At 58.7% G+C, this 4,443-nt stretch overlaps 1 pseudogene across 1 annotated transcript; it reads right to left on the reverse strand.

Moving 5' to 3' along the window:
• Window positions 1-1,030: 1,030 nt before the first annotated feature.
• LOC307069716 (uncharacterized protein CXorf49 homolog) lies at window positions 1,031-2,395 on the reverse strand (annotated as a pseudogene). Its single transcript has 2 exons — window positions 1,177-2,395; window positions 1,031-1,078 (listed from the first exon to the last, which is right to left on the reverse strand). The product of its transcript is annotated as an uncharacterized protein CXorf49 homolog (transcript).
• Window positions 2,396-4,443: the final 2,048 nt, after the last annotated feature.

The following is a 4,443-nucleotide window of genomic DNA, read 5'->3' on the forward strand; positions in this document are numbered from 1 at the left end:
TCCTCTGTTACCCGGGGGCAGCCATTTCGCCATTGTGGTCCCCAAGCTATGTGCCTCTGGATTCGCCCCTCCCATAGCTGCAGCCACAGCCAGCAAGTGGGAGAGCAATGTGGGCGAAAAGGACTTAACAGAAAAGGCTGTTCCCCTGTAAATCTGCACCCGGAGGAGCTGTTTGTGGCACTGCCACCGATCAGCCCCGCCGCACAAACACCACACACAGGATGATGTGGCTCAAGGCCAGCCCTGCCGGCACCCCGTCTCCTGTGGGAGAAGCTGCCTGGGAGAAAGGCTGTGCCCCCAACAGAGACAGAGCCAGAGCTTTCTGCCCTCCACCCCTCTCCCCTCCCCTCATATCAAACCCACGACACTCACCTGAGGGGCCAGGCCCACTGGGCATGACTTCTCCCTGGTTCAGGGCCAAGGGCTCTGAGTTTCCTGGATCTTGGGGGCCTCTGGTGTCGACCTCGCCACTGCTGGCTTTTCCACAATGCATGTGCGGATAAGATGTCCCTGGCCTGTGAGCTGGCAGCTGAAACAAAAATTTCTCACTGATTTGGACTAAGGAAGTGTGTGTGTGTGTGTGTGTGTGTGTGTGAGAGAGAGAGAGAGAGAGAGAGAGAGAGAGAGAGAGAGAGAGAGTGAGTTGTGTGATTCGGGCCGGGGTGAGGCAGGGAATTGGGAAGGGAATTGAAAGGCTGATCTCATTAGCACTTTCTCCCTCCGTCAGCCCCAGGCCAGCAGGCAGAGGTGATCTAGGGACAACAGTGGGGCACTGAGTAAGCCCAGGGCCCCTGCAAGGAACGTCTGGGGAACACCTAGCAAATAGGATTCAGGAAGCTGGTGAGTCTAAATACTAAGGCTTTTTGGGGAAGCTTTTAAGGGATCCCCCGACCCAATTCAGCTACCAGCCCTCCCTTCCATCCCAGCCCCAGTCTCTCAGAGGACGCTGGAAACAGGCCAAGGGTGGAGAACCAGGCCCAGCACACCCGAAGTGCTACCTTACTGTTTGTCCCTAGTAAAAGGAGCCCGATCAGGCATCATAATGACCCAGTGACCGAGGGGCACCCAATGACGACCCCTGAGGGGTGGACAGAGGCAGCATGGGTGAAGACGTGTGCTCTGGGTGCGGTGGGGGCGGGGAAGAGTGGGGAGAGAGGAGGAGCCTGGCCTACTCACTTGGCCCTTTGGGGCTGGGTCTCTATTTGGGTCCTTATCTTCTCCCGCCACAGCTTCAGACTCCCTTGTCCACGTGACCACGGATTTCTTCCCAGCGCTGGTGTGCTTGGCCTGTTTGGTTCCGGAAGGGACCAAGGTATACCTCTTGGATCTCCCAAGCAGCGGAATACCAGAGACTGGGGGGAAGGTGGCCGGTTCCAGCGGAGGTGCCCAGATTCGCTGCCCCCAGGAAGGGAAGTTTTTCCCCAGGGCAAGTGTGGAGGCTCCCCCGAGGGATTTCTTCTCCAGGGTCCCCTTCTTCCTAGGAGTGACCTGCGGCAGGCCACCTGCCGTAGCAGCAGCAGCAGCAGCTCCCGGGTAGCTGGGCTTGCTGCCCCCGTTCCCCCAGAGCACGCTCTGCATTTTCTTAGGGGAAGAGATGCCCTGCCCTCCCACGCCCTGCCTTTCCACAACCGAAGAGAGTCGAGCCTGTCACGTGAAGGAAATTCTCCCTGACTTGGAAATTCGAGTGTCTGGGAGTGTCCCCGGGATCCTCGGGTCTGCTGGGCTCGGCCTGGCCTCCTCCTCCGGGGTAAGTACTCACCGTCATCAGCTCTGTCTCACTGAACTCATCTGAGGACTCGGAGTCGGATAGCAGCAGGGCCAGGCCTTCATCGGAGAAGCGCTGGCGATCCACAGCCACGTTCAACCTACGCTTAGTGGCTCTCTTAGGATTCCTCCAGGCCCGGCCCGCTTCGGGCCCACCGAGGTGGAGAGGGCCGGCCAGAGCCGGCGGTGCTTCCCCACAGCTCTGGGCGGTCGCTCCTGGACCGCCGGGACCCGCCTCGAGGCCGGCGGACACTTCGAAGGAGGCGCAGGGCTCCGCTAACGGGTATGTGCAGAAGCCCAGCACGTCCCAGTCGTACAGCTGCTGCGTGGTGCCCGCCGCAGACTCCTCGGCCAGGTCCAGGAGGTCCCTCGTGTCATCAGCCGGGGAGCCAGGTCGGCCTTCGCGGCCACACAGCACCGGCCCTCCCGCTTCCAGCATCTCCCGCTCTGACTGGAAGCCCTTGGGATCCGGGCAGCCGCTCCCACCCCCGCCGCTCGGCGGCTTCCTGGGCTCGGGGCCGCGGTCGGGTCCCCGCGGAACTGCGCGGCCGGCCGGGTGGACGCCGGCCCGCTCCTCGCCCTCTGGGCCGAAACCCGTTCCCCACACAGACACCTCATCTGGGGAGCTCATGTCGCGACCCGGGCGGCCGCGGAACCGGGGCGACTGTTGATGGCCCGAGTCGCGGTCGCGGTCACGGCGGACGAGGCGGGCGGCGCTCAGAGGGCAGCGCCAACCACCTCAGGCGCCGCACGAGCTCGCCTCAAACGAAACGACGCGCCACTTTCAGCGCACCTCCCACGCCCGCGCCGCGGCCTCCTCATTGGTCTGGCCCCCGCCAACCAGCGGGCGCCTTGTTCGCCTGTCCCCTCGAGGCCTAACCAATGAGGTCGGGGGCCTCTTCTTTGCCCTCAAGCCTGTGGGCGGTCCGAGCAGTTGGCTGGTGAAGGGGATGGTGGGAGTGCCTCCCTCTGTCAAGACTCTCGGCCCGCCTCCCCTTTCCAGTTAGAGTCACAGCTCTGAGCCTCCGTTTCCCATCTATACAGGGGGTCGGGGAGTGAGGGCGCCGGGCTCCAGGGGTGGTGAGGATGAAATGTCAAGATGGAGGCACTGGACGCCTAGCACGCGCCGAAAGCATTTGCCAGCCTCCCTTCCACCGCAAGCCTTACGACCCAACAGGAGAATGGGCATGGGAGTCCCGCAGTCAGTGATCAGGGGTCGGCCAGAGAGCAAAGGGATCGTATTTTCGTTCTGTACGGTCTCTGTCTCAACTGCTCCATGAAATGTGGCTCAGCAAACGTCATTGGCAGGCGGGTTTGGCGGACAGACTGGGGTTGGCGGACAGATTGGGGTTGGCCTCGCTCCATCAGCCCTTCCCCCTCTCTGAGGCAAATTCAAAGAAGAGGAAATCGCAGTGGCCAGTTACACCCCAAAAGATGCTCGCCACCGCTGATCCTGGAGATGTGAACTAAAACCACGAATCGGGTTTCACACACTAGGTTGACAACCTTCAAAGAGCTTAACCATTCCGAGGGTGGGAGAGGTGAGGAGCAAACCCCTGTGGCGGTGGTGCAAGAGACCCATTTGGGAGGTAATTTGGCAGAATCCATTGAAAGCAACTTAGTGCCAGCACGGACTCTGTGCCTGGCACTCTTCTAAGCGCTGGGCATAAATAGTAATGCATCAGCGTGACACTCCTAGAACTATAGTACCAACTATTACTGGCCTCTTACCGGTGAGCAAACAGGCACTGAGAGGTTCAGCCACTGGCCCAAGGTCATTCGGCTCGTGGGGATCAGCGGCAGGATTGAAACCAATCAATCTGACTCCAGAGTCCTTGCTTTGAGCCGAAGACCTTAAAAAGGAAGCAAAAAAAAATAGGTATTTCCTTTATGTTCTGGCAAGTCCGCTGCCTGGTACTTCTTCCGGAGACACGCTGGTACCTGTAGTGTACAGGAGCCCATGCACAAGGGTGTTGGTGATGGGAAAACCTGGGAACACTCCAAATTCCCATCAGTAAGGAAATGGATGAATGCAACGTGGCTTAGCATCCAGTAGCATAAAGCGTGGCAGTCCAACGGAATGCATCAGGCCATTCTCACAGCTTTCGAAAGCACCTGCCTGACTTCAAACTGCAAGTTGCAGAACGATGGCTTTGGATTCACATTTGTAAGTTAAATCACTTGCGTGCGTGGGCACACACACACACCAGTCAATCCTATGTAATATATGAGAATTCATTTAAGTATATGTACAAGTATGTTTTTAAAGTTTTGAAGGACGCACAACCAAGGCCTACCAGTTGTGATGGCGGTCGGTGTGGATAGCCAGGTGTCTCTCAATTTTTCTTGGAACTGTCAGTTCTCAGCTTCCCTGAGCTGAGCAGTACTGATGTCTGGGGGGTGGTGCCTCCCTTGGTTTCTATATGGCCCATGGGTGTTAGAATTTCCCTTGTCTGCCACCCAACTGCTACTCTGACACCCCTCTGTTCCTCCCATACCTTCCTTCTACTCCTTCCCGTTCATACTTCTCTGTCTTCAGTCACCTCTCTCTCCTGCATCCTGCTCTGGCTGACCTCCTGGAGAGTCCTGGCGTGTCTGAACCGCTGTTGCCTGTGGAACTCAAAGGCCCAGTTTTCTGGGCCTGCGTTTCTGCACCTGAGAAGCTGGCCATGCTGGAGA

This window comes from Hyperoodon ampullatus (genome assembly GCF_949752795.1).
Source record: "Hyperoodon ampullatus genome assembly, chromosome: X".
Taxonomy (NCBI): Eukaryota; Metazoa; Chordata; class Mammalia; order Artiodactyla; family Ziphiidae; genus Hyperoodon; species Hyperoodon ampullatus.